Here is a 12,401-nt window from a genome sequence, read left to right as displayed (position 1 = left end):
CAGTTCCAGAACTACATGGGAGTCCAGCAACATGGCCATTACACCAACTGCTGGTCCAAGTGGCTTGCTTTCTAACTTGCTCTCTCTCTCTCTCTCTCTCTCTCTCTCTCTTCCTCAGTGTCTGTGTGTGTGTGTCTGGTGGATTGGAAAGTAATGATAATAATAAATAAAATTGAATAAATAATTATTTTTAAATGTCTCAGTAAAACAAACAGAATGGGATTCCTTAGGCAGCCTAGTTACGAAAACTAATGTTAGATACTATTCTAACTCTCGGAGGTGAGGGACAGACAGGCCAGGAGAGAGAGAGGAGAGGGCAGCAACTCTAACCCTCCTCTCCCCAAACTAGGCTCCCCAGTAAGGGGTTACATTTTCCTCATTGTTGTGAAAGGAATTCCCCTTTCCTAGCTAATAAGGCCATTTCCAAGCTCACACCAGCATGGCATGGCAGGGCCAGGCTGAGGAGAGCAAAGCAAATCTCTGCTAAGAGATTCAGGCCTCTCTCCTTGGCTCTCCTGGAGGCCCAGGAGCCAGTCCTCTGCGGAGAGTTACATGAGGACCAGGGGAAGTAGATGATGCTAAAAGACAGGACACTGAATATTCATTCACCAGAAACTTCCAAAAGACTTTTCTTTCTGAGAAGACTGTCAGGCTAATCCATGCTGGCTCCCTGATTGGAATGTGCTGGGCTGACTAGCGCTTTCCTAGGAGATGTACAGCCTCCACCAAAAGCAGTAGTTTGGACAAACTGTCAGACTCCTGCAGGGCCCACTTGACATCTCTTTGTCAGGTCAGGGAAGAGAATGGCTGTTTGTCATTTCCCGCTGCTCCTAGTGATCTATGCAGAGAGGGAAAGCTTTGCCAATTAAGGAGAACTAAACATAGTGTCCAGAAAGTGGTGTTTAAATCCCATTTGCTGGGGCCAGCAGGTGGCATAGTGGTTAAGGTGTTAGACTCCACCACGGTTCAAGTTCTGGACCCAGTGACTTGAAACTGACATTGGGCCGTACACCTGGGGGTGGTTTCTCACTTTCTGTCTGTCTCTCTGTATCTCTGTCAAGCACACTCACCCTATAGCAAAAATCTCTCTTTAAAAAAAAAATCCTATATGCTAGTCCATTCCCACCTCATTGCCATGGCCAAACTCCCATTTTCTCATTCCTGAATATTTACCACAGCTTTTCTGGTCCTCTTCCAGAACCCTGGCCTCACCAACTCCTGAGCCTCAGCACTTCTCAACACGGCTTGCACTGGGTCCATTTGGTGAGTGCAGACAGCCGTGGACGTAGGTGTGGGGCCGAGGAGCAGGCCCTGCAGAGCAGAACCAAATCGGGGTAATGCAAGACACCTGACCAGGAGACAGGCCCAGGGCAGCATGGGAGTAAGGCCGGGAACAAGGAGCCAAGGGTCACAGGAAGCTTGGGGGTCACTGTAAGCACTGGAAGGCACAAATGTGCGGAACTGGCAGTGAGGCTGGTGGAGAGGAGCACAGGCTTTGAAGGGCGATCGAGGCTCACCTGGTGGCTCTGTCCCTCCTGAACCTCAGTTTTCCTATCTGTAAAATGAGACCACGATACCTACTGGGGTGGACCCTGAAATGTGCTTCCCAAACACTCTGCAGGAAGGAAGGACTTACTTTGTTTTTGTTTTTGTTTTGTTTTGTTTTGTTTTGCCAGAAAAGACTTGCATTCATCAGAGAGAGAGAGAAGGAAAAAGCACCCCCCAATGGGGTATGTTCACATCACAACCCCTTCTCCTCCATTTCTCCATTTTGTTGTGATTTTAGATGTACACATAAACACACACACACGTGCCCAGTGTGTTTCTCAAGCCTCCAGGGCTGGCATTCAAACAATGGTCAACACCGTGGTGGATCTGGCTCCTTTGACCACTAGGCTATGGGACCAGTCCACATTATTATAACTTGAAAAGTGTTTCTATATCTTGAAACAAAGTCTTCCACTAAGGTATGCTGTTAACTGATTTTAAAACTACACCCCAAATATCTATAACTTTGCAGCAGAATTCAGATGTGATTAAACACTACAAAAAAACTTTTTAAAAAATCTTTGACAGGGACCAGCAGTTAGCGTAATGGCTATGTCACTGGACTCCCATGTAGTCGACTGCGGTTCGCGTCCTGGACCCGGTAGCTTAAACTCATGCTGGGCGCGTGTGCGTGCATGCCCAAGATCCCGAGAGGAGAATGGAGGAGAAGGGATTGCGGTGTGGCCATCCCCCTGGGGGGTGATTTCTCACTTTCTGTCTCTCTGTCTCTCTCTGTCTGTCTGGCGAGCGCACGTGCCCTATAGCAAAAAAAAAAAAAAAAAACTCTCAAAAAAAAAAAAAAAAGGAATTGGAAATACTCATTATTGGACAGGGAATGTTATGCCTGAAGATTAATCAGAAAGCTGTGGAACAAACGTGGATCTCAAGGAAGCCAACAGAATCTCTTAGAAAGTTGGCCTGGCACTATAAATAGTTCTGCCTGACAGAGAGGATTAGAGAAGATAAAGGAAAAAACTTCTAACATAAAATAACCTGGACTTTTCCAGCCCAGCATTGTAATCAGTAGAGATTGCAAAAGAGCAACCAAAACCAGAGATTTATCTTGAGAAAGACTTTGAAGGAAGAAAAAGAGACTGATCTTTGCTAGCAGATGGTATGTCACAAAATACTTGGGCAGGGCTGAACTGAGAAGGTTTATGTGTGTCTAGTGTGCTGGGCATTTGCTTTTCAACAATTTAAGTAGCCAACATATAAATATTTTCTCAAAAATATTTAAAACCATACTGTCCCTGTTATTATAGGGTCACAAACAAAATTATACAAAATTAGAAGAAATATTTTAAACATTATCTTTAAAATTCAGTATTCTGAAATTTTGAAAGTTGCTTATTAACTGTCAAGAACTATGGAGTACGAGCAAAAATTTTTGGATATGTAAAGTAAATGTGGAAAAATGTAAAAATAAATAAATAAATGGGGGAAAAAATCCATTCTGATGGGACTGGCTCTGTGGCACAGCAGTATTGTGCTAATCGAGAGAAAAAGAATCCAATATAGCACTACAGTTCAAATCCCCGGTCCTGTCAGCCTGAAGTAGACCAGCCACAAGCGTGAGTGCCCAAGATCCAACAGGCTGGAGAACTGGAGGAAGTGGATTGTCACGTGACCCATGAAGGGTGCTCGTTCCTTCTCTCTCACATGCACCCATGTCATGTGCCCTATCATGAATTTTATGTGTGTGTGTGTGTGTGTGTGTGCATAAAACAGATAGGGTCAGCCAGGTGGTGTGGTGGTTAAAGAGGCTAGAGCCCACATGGCCCACAGTGTAATCTGAGTCCCGGACCTGGCAGCTTGAAAAACACACTGGGTACATGTGTATGCATGCCCAGAGTCATGAAAGGAGAATGGAGGACAAGGAACTGTAGCATGGCCATCCCCACAGGGGATGATCTCTCTCTCTCCTCTCTCCCTCTCTCTGCCTCTCCAGTGAGCACATGTACCGTACAGCAAAAACAAAAAAAAAATTTTTTTTAAATAAAAATTTAAAGAATAAAATGAGACAAACAGATGGCATTAAGTATATTCAGACACTATCCAATGGGAAATATACAGTATCACCTATGAAAACATTTTTGCCAAAAAAACAAAATAGAACTGAATCTTATCAAGCTTCCAGACAGATCAAGGGCCAGTGGCATGGTGTTTAAGGCGACTGGACCCCACATAACCAACTGTGTGATTCAAGTCCCAGATTGGCAGTTTGAAAAATATGCCAGGCACGTGTGTGTGCATGCCCCAAATCCTGACAGGATAGCAAGATGGAGAAGGGCCTGCAGTGTGATCTCGCTCCATTGAGGGGTACTTTCTCCCTCTCCCTCTCTCTCTGGCATTCACATACCCTCTGGCAGTCTGAAAAACAAACAGACAAACAAAAACAAAAACAACTTTTAATGGACCAAACAGAATGCTTCTCTGACACTCCTTGCTCCTCCTCTGGGCTCAGCATGTTATACCACTTGGTGCTCAAGCCACAAATCCAGGTGCCGTCCTGACTACTGTCTCTCCCTGGGTTCCCACATCCAATCCATCAGCAGGTTTCATTGGTTCTACCTCCAAATGACCCCTCTACTCTGATTCCTTCTTAGCACCTCCATTGTGACCTGCCTGGCCCAAGCTATCATCAGCTCTTGCAAGAACCTCTGCACCTTTTCTGCTGCTTCCACTCCACCCTCCTTTCTGCTTTCCACATAACGGTCAGAATTATTCACCTGGTTGAAATATATCTCTTTTTTTTCTCTTTTAAGTTTTCTTCTTTATTCCATGAGCAAGAGAAACAGAGAGATAGGGACAGGCACTCCCAACCAAGTCCTCACGATGCCTAGTGTCAGCCAGGCCAATAGGCACACTCATACCCAGCATCTTCAGGGAAGTCTCTGGACATGAACCCAGAACCTTCCCTTGTAGGTCAGCCTGTAGAGCATTGCATTAGTGTCGTGCCACTGTCTGACCACTAAAGAATAAATCTCATCATGTCCTTCCCTGCCTAAAGCCATTCTATTGATGGTGGAGTGCTGCATGATGAGACCTAACACCCACACGGTTCTTTTCCTATGCTTATGAAGAATTAGAGAGGGACCAGCAGTTAGCGTAATGGCTATGTTGCTGGACTCCCATGTAGTTGACTGCGGTTCGAGTCCCAGATCCGGTGGCTTAAACTCACTCCGGACGTGTGTGTGTGTGTGTGCCCAAGATCCCAAGAGGAGAATGGAGGAGAAGGGATTGAGGCGTGGCCATCCCCCCTGGGGGGTGATTCCTCACTTTCTGTCTCTCTGTCTCTCTCTGTCTGTCTGGAGAGTGCATACACCCCATAGCAAAAAACCTCTCCAGAAGAAAAGAAAAAGAAAAAAAGAATTAGAGACAGATACAGAGAGGAGATAGCAAAGCAGAGTTTATTGGGAGAGGGAGAGAGCAGGTTAGCAGGTGGCATGGTGATTAGGGTGCTAAACTCCCACTTGGCTGACCACAGTCCAAGTCCTGGACTTGGTGGCTTGCTTTCTTGCTTTCTCTCTCTCTCTCTCATCAAATTAGAGAATAACAACAATGAATAAAATTACATTAAAAATTCTTTAAAAAGAGAGAGAGAGAGAGAAGAGGAAAAACAGAGTTCCCAAGTAGGGAGGGGTTCCTCAATGAGTTGCCAGAGAGGGGCTGGAGGCAAGGAGTTTATATCTAGCAGTCTGAGCAATGGACTGGCTTTCTGATAAGGAAATGGGCTTTAGAAAAGAGTTACATGGTAGTCTGAGTGACTTATTACCCTAATCATAGCAATCTGTATTTCTTGTTAAAATATAGTTCCTAGGGAACCAGCAGTTAGCATAATGGCTATGTTGCTGGACTCCCACGTAGTCGACCGCAGTTCATGTCCCGGACCCAGTGGCTTAAAACTCACACCGGGCACGTGTGCGTGCGTGCCCAAGATCCCGAGAGGAGAATGGAGGAGAAGGGATTGCGGCGTGACCATCCCCCCCGGGGGGTGATTTCTCGCTTTCTGTCTCTCTGTCTCTCTCTGTCTGGTGAGCGTACACACCCTATAGCAAAAACCTCTCCAAAAAAAAGAAAATATAGTTCCTAAATAGAACTGTTGTCCTTAGCTACAGTTACATGAGTCCCAATGCAGCCAGCTTTTGGCTCTGAAAACTTAGCCACTGTGACTCCATGTTGGCCTTACCATGTCTGTGTGCTCAAATCGCTATCTCCTGCCCTATTAACCAAAAGTCATTCATTCCTTAGAGACATGTAAAAGGGGTATATATTATACATTAAACAGACCATAGAGGAAAAACACGGTGACTTCCTTTTGGAGCCCTTTCCCTGTCTACCTGTAAGTAGAATCTGACTCCTATCTCATGATGGTTTTCCATGATATTAAAATACATTCCTGGGCCTGCCTAGGGATAGCCTGGTAGTTACATGAGCTGGATCCACATGACTGATTGCAGTTCAGTCTCAGACCCAGAGGCCTGAAAAACACACCAAGTGCATACGTGTGCCCAAAATTTCAAAAGAAGAAATGGAGAAGGGATTGTGGTGTGACCACGTCAGTGGTGGGGGGAGTGCTTGCTTGCTTGCTCTCTCTCTCCATCTTTATTTCTCTTTTGCTTTATTTCTCTCTCTCTCTCCCCCAGCAAGTACATGCATCTTCTCGCAAATTTCTTTTTCTTTCTTTCTTTCTTTCTTTCTTTCTTTCATTTCAGTTTTTTTGGTTTTTTTTTTTTTTAGGGTGTGTGTGCTCACTGTAGAGAGACAGAGAAAGAGGGAAATCGAGAAATCATCCTCTAGGTGGGATGAGCATGCCATAATTCCTTCTCCATTTTTCTTTTCAGTATTTTGGGCATACATGCATATTCTTTTTTTAAAAATATTTTTTCCTTTCATTATTATTTATTTTATTTTATTTTATTTTATTTTATTTTATTTTACATGCATATTCACCTGGTGTGTTTTTCAAACTGCAGGGTCTTGGACTCAAACCACAGTCTGCTATGGGGAGTCCAGTCATCTGAATTGCCACACCACCTGCTGACCTAAATTTTATAAAAATAAAACAAAGTAAACTAATTTCCCACAGGCTTGTCAAAGTCTAAATACCCTAGGAAGCCCTACCGATGTGGTCACTGCCTACTTCTTTGTTCTCCAATGATGACCTCTAAGAGGACTTAGGGTCCCCTGCCATTACTCAAATGTCTGCATTGTGCCCTCAACAGTGATGCATCTGAGGTCAGGAAAGGGCCTCTATGGGCCCATCTCCAAAACCTGCTACTCTCAAAAGCACTTCCCTAACTGCTTATGAACAAAGTTCCCCCCGTATCAGTTCATGCTTTTCCTTTCAATCCAACATTAAGCGTCTCTGGGAGGTGTCATCCCTAAAGCTAGTTAGTTTTCCTTCATTTCCACTAAGAGAGGCAGGAGAAGATCGTGCTACAAATTCAACGAGGGGCCTCTGGCAGCACAACAAGGGAGGAGAGCCGCAGGAAAGGGGGAGAGCTATGAACATTTCCAGCATTAAATCACAAACTCCTGTTACGTTTGCTAAAATCTCTTCAATTCATCCACCACACTCCATTTGCTTTGCCAAAGTAATGGATCTAAATCCTATCCCAAACCACCACTATTTTTTGCTCTGGTTTTGTCCCTGAGTCATTCTAACACCTCTGGGCAAAATGATCCATTCTTTCAAAAGTAAATCTGACCAAGTTGCCATGAATTCATACTCCCCATCCCCAGGAGTGTAAATCCTTTCCAAAGTCCATCACTGACCACAGGGTAAATATAAAATCTCTTGGCAAATAGGATACTTCAAGAACAGGTTTCTTGGAGCCAGTAGGTGGTGTGGTAGTTAAGACGCTGGACTCCCACATGGCTGACCAGGGTTCAAGTCCCAGACCTGGTGGCTTGAAAATCATGTTGGGCATGTGTATGTGTGTGCCCAAAATCCTGAAGAGAATAGAGGGGAAAGAATTGTGTGTGGCCATCCTCCCTGAGGGGTGATTTCTCATTTTCCCTATCTCTGGCAAGCACACATGCCCTACTAACAGGATCTAGGAGTTAGACCCCCGCTTACAGGTAGATAGGATAATGGCTCCAAAAGGAAGTCACTATGTTTTTCTTTGTAATGCAGTCTCTGCATCTTTACTCTATGGTTTGGTCAATGTATAACATATACCCCTTTTACATGTCTCCAAAGAATTTATGGCTCCCTACTAATAAAGCAGGATACAGGGATCTTGAGCACATAGACAGAGTAAAGACCCAAGATGGAGTCACAGTGGCTAAGTTGCACAGCCAAAAGCTGGCTGCCTTGAGACACCAAGTAACTGTAGCTAAGGGGGCAACAGTTTGTATTCAGTAACCATGTACAAGACACAATATCTGCTGACCCCCACCAGGAATAGGGTAATAAAGCACTCAGACTACCGTGTAACCATTTTCTAAAGCCCACTTCTTTATCAGGAAGCTAGCCAGTTACTCAGGCTGCTGGATAAAAACTCCTTGTCTCTAGCCTTTCTTTGTCAACCCATTTAGACCCCTTCCATTGCATTGGAAGCTTTTTCTCCTTCCCTAATAAACTCCACTTTACTCTCCTCTCTGTGTCTGCTTCTCAAATTCATCATGCACATAGGACAAGAACCAGCAAAGGTGTTGGGTCTGATCACCCAGCACTCTGCATCAGTACAAGAAAGTTCTTAGTTTGCAACTGGAGCCCTCCCTAAATATGTCTGGCACACAATGCCCATGGTCCAGAACTGACTGAAAGTGGGTGTAGATCATGATGTTGGGACCCTGTTGGGGGTGCTCTCTGTCTCTCTTTGTCTCAATATTAGGGAAGAAATAAATGTTATTTACTTACTTTCAATTCACCAGAGAGAGACAGAAATAGAGAAAGTGAGAAAGGAAGCCACCAGGTCTGGGACTTGAACTATGGTTGGCTATGTGGGAGTCCAGTGCTTTTGATCACCATGCCACCTGCTGGTCCCTAAATAAACTTTTTAAAAGTTAATGGAAATGTATACCATTAGAAAAGTATGTGTGGATTTCAAAATGTTTTGCACTAAGATAAACCCATACTTTAATCACATTCTTCCATGAGCTTTCTACAGTACTCTTGTTTGCTAAATGTTTAATAAATATTCATCGAATCGATGAATGAACAAATCAATCAATTGCTAAAGATTAATCCTATTTGGCCAGCTGTGGAGTAGCAGCAGGTAACGCAATGCTCCCTGGTGCTGAGGCCATGCAGGAAGGTCCTGGCTTCATGTGTGGAGGTCTCCCTGTACAATACAAGGGCACCTGATACTGGCTGGTTTAGGCAGAGAGTGGATCACAGCATGAAGACCCTGTCAAGAATGCCTGTCCCTCTTTCTCTGTCCCCCTGTCTCTCTCCCTCTCATGGAAGAAACAAAGAAAAAAGTTAACTTATTAATTACTATAATAAATATTGCAAGCAATAAATAAAATTAAAGAATGAAAAAGATTAAAATAAGTATATACATCAAATACAACCTAAAGAGTTCATTTTTTTAAAAGGTTTTTGCCATAGGTTGCATGCACTTGCCAGAGAAAGACAAAGAGAGAGACAGTGAGAGGGAAAGTGAGAAATCACCCCCAGGGGAGATGGCGATTCCGCAATACCTTCTCTTCCATTCTCTTCCTAGAATTTTGGGCACACATGCACACATGCCTGGTGTAATTTTTGTATTTAAGAGAAATTTTTGCTATAGGGTGTGTGTACTTGCTGGAGACAGAGAAAGTGAGAAATCCAAAGTGAGAGATTACCCGCCACGTGGGACAGCCACATCACAATCCCTTCTCTTCCACTGCACACACACATGTGCACACACACATGCTCAGTGTGAGTTTCAAGTCACCGAGTCCAGGACTAGAACCACAGTTGGCTGTGTGGGAGTACAACACCATAACCGCTACTCTCCCTCTGGCCCTACTCATTCAAGTTTTAAAGGAAAAATCACTGAGGCTCCAAAGATGAACCGTTTGCTCAAAAGGAAGTACTCCAACAATGCTTGAACTTCTTCTAGACTAATCTCATGCTAGCTGACATAGGATCAAATGTGGTGCCTTGTCTACCTTTTAACCATCGGCTTGCTCTTCCCTAAAGTGAGAAAGAATACGGTTGGAGTGAGTGCATAGAGAGAGTGAAGAGCTAAGAGGTGAAGGAGGTGAAGGCCAGATCAGTGAAGGCTCCTTAAGCCATCTCCAAATATTGCAACAGGAGCCACAGAGGAGGGAAATGGAACCCCAAAAAATGACATAATCATTTTGGCAACTATTTGGCAAAATGATTGTCAGAAATATGGAGGATACCTTAAAGTATAGAAAAAAATCAAAGAAGAGTACTTAAAAGACTCTAGCAATAACCCCAATCTTGTTAAATAATCGTATGTCCAAAGACGAGGGAGATGCATCTCCCAGCTTTCCAGTAGGCAAAGCTAGGAGTCAGGGAAGCCACAAACTGAGGCAGGGGGAGAGTCAGGACTAGCTAGTAATGACAAGCGTGGTCACAAACGTCTGCCTTACAGATTTTTGCTATAGGGCACGTGTGAGCCCAGAGAGACAGAAAGTGAGAAATCATCCACCACCACACACACCCCCGGGGGGGTGGGGTGTGCAATCCCTTCTCCATTTTCCTCTTGGGATTTTGGGCATGAAGTTTTAAGCTACTGGGTCCAGGACTTGAATCTTGGTTGACTTCAAGGGGAATCCAGAGAATTAATCACTACACCATCTGCGGGTCCCCTGTTTTTGCTTCTTGATCTTCTTGATCTGTCACTTCCTGGTGTGGAACCTTGGAAGAGAATTCCTTAAATTCTCTGTGCCTCAACTTCATTATTCACAAAATGGAAAAAATCTCTCTCTCTCTCTCTTTTCTTTTTTTCAGTTTGCTACAGATGCATGCAATCACCAGAGACAGAGAAGGGGAAAGTGAGAAATCATCTCTGGTGGGGAGTCGCCACGCTGCAAACCCTTCTCCATTCTCTCGGGATTTGGGGAACACACACACACACACACACACACACACACACACACACGTGCACTCTATTTTTGAAGCTGCCAGGTCTGAACTTAAATCACAGATTTGGCCATGTGGGATCTAGAGCCTTAATCCTCATGACACTGGCTGGCCCCTGGGAACAGTATCTCTTTCAACAGTTGTCCTAAGGATTATTTGAAAAACTGCATGTAAGCCACTGAAAATAGTGGCCGGAATTTAGTAAGCTTATATAAGCATTGCCTGTCATTATCATTACCATGCAGCAGAAAGGAGAACCTGAAGGTCAACTTAGGCTTCAAATACTTGCCTCAGGAAAGATGTCCAGGGAGTAGTTCACTATCTGGGTTTAGCCTAAAAGAGAGGTGGGTACTTAACCTGTGAGTTCTCAGCCAGCAATTGAAGCCCTGGGGGGATGAGAATTATTGAGGAAAGGCCTAGGAGCCCAGAATTCAGGATTGGGGTGGAGCAGAGATAAGGGATTCGGGATTGAGGTCTCTGGAACTGAGGTCTAGGAACTAAGCGAGTCTAGCCCAGTGTCTAGAGTCCACGCACTTGGAGCGATGACTCCATGAAACAAAAGTCCTAAAGCTTAGTTCTAAGACCACCATTGCCGTGAAGGAATGACCAGAGATGACCTGGATGAAGAAGAAAAGGAAGAAAATGCCTAAGGGTTTTCTTACCCAACGAAGATCTAGAGGTAGAAGTGAGGAACCAGGAGGCTATTGCATCGGACCCTTCAATTAACACATTGATTGACATTCCCATCCTGAGAATTTTCTGATTTCCATAATTAACACCACATCCTTCCATCTTCTGGATTGCCAGTTTACAAACTACTTTCAGGGGGTACATGATCAGGCAATTAAACTTAACAAAGTTGACAAATAAATGTCTCTTTTATATCTTAAAAACATATGATCCTGTCATAGAACTACAAGCCTGTTTTTAAATAATACTCAAAACCCAAAATGTATTTCTGAATACACAAAGAGTGGGGAATTTTGAGACAGTCTCTAAGACAGCAATTCGTTTCAAATGTTCTTAAAACATATTCCACACTCCCTTGTTCCTCCACTCTCCGCCCTCTTTCAGCTCTCGTAGAGGAGACTGGAGATCTCGCGAGAGGTCGAATTCTCATGAATTCTCCCAGGAGCCACTGCTCTTCCTCTTCTCCTTAGCGGCCTGAGGTGATCTTTGAAAATGGTTCGCTATTCACTTGACCCAGAGTACCCCACAAAGTCATGCAAGTCAAGAGGTTCCAATCTTCGCGTTCACTTTAAGAACACTCGTGAAACTGCCCAGGCCATCAAGGGTATGCATATTTGAAAAGCGACCAAGTATCTGAAGGATGTCACTTTACAGAAGCAGTGTGTGCCATTCCGTCCTTACAATGGTGGAGTTGGTAGATGTGCCCAGGCTAAACAGTGGGGCTGGACACAAGATAGGTGACCCAAAAAGAGTGCTGAATTTTTGCTGCACATGCTTAAAAATGCAGAGAGTAAAGCTGAACGTAAGGGGTTAGATGTAGATTCTCTGGTCATTGAGCACATTCAGGTGAATAAGGCACCAAAGATGCGCTGTCGTACTTACAGAACTCATGGACGGATTAACCCATACATGAGCTCCCCCTGCCACATTGAGATGATCCTCACTGAAAAGGAGCAAATTGTTCCTAAACCGGAAGAGGAAGTTGCACAGAAGAAAAAGATATCCCAGAAGAAACTGAAGAAACAAAAACTTATGGCAAGGGAATAAAGTCAGCATAAAATAAATGTAGATAAAAGTTAAAAAAAAAAAAGCAAGAAAGAAAAAGAAAAGAAAA

The 12,401-nt window shown here is 44.0% G+C and overlaps 2 pseudogenes; both read left to right on the top strand.

The window, feature by feature from the left end:
- The window catches only part of LOC106734462 (ribosome biogenesis protein NSA2 homolog), a 15,172-nt pseudogene extending 10,912 nt beyond the window's left edge, over positions 1-4,260 (top strand).
- A 7,417-nt stretch (positions 4,261-11,677) lies between these two features.
- LOC102470515 (60S ribosomal protein L17 pseudogene) lies at positions 11,678-12,334 on the top strand (annotated as a pseudogene).
- The last annotated feature ends 67 nt before the right edge of the window (positions 12,335-12,401 follow it).

Source organism: Tupaia chinensis, unplaced genomic scaffold (assembly GCF_000334495.1).
Source record: "Tupaia chinensis unplaced genomic scaffold, TupChi_1.0 Scaffold000119_2, whole genome shotgun sequence".
NCBI lineage: Eukaryota > Metazoa > Chordata > Mammalia > Scandentia > Tupaiidae > Tupaia > Tupaia belangeri.
The sequence above is the reverse complement of the archived record's forward strand: the minus strand, read 5'-3'. Positions and strand labels throughout refer to the sequence as shown.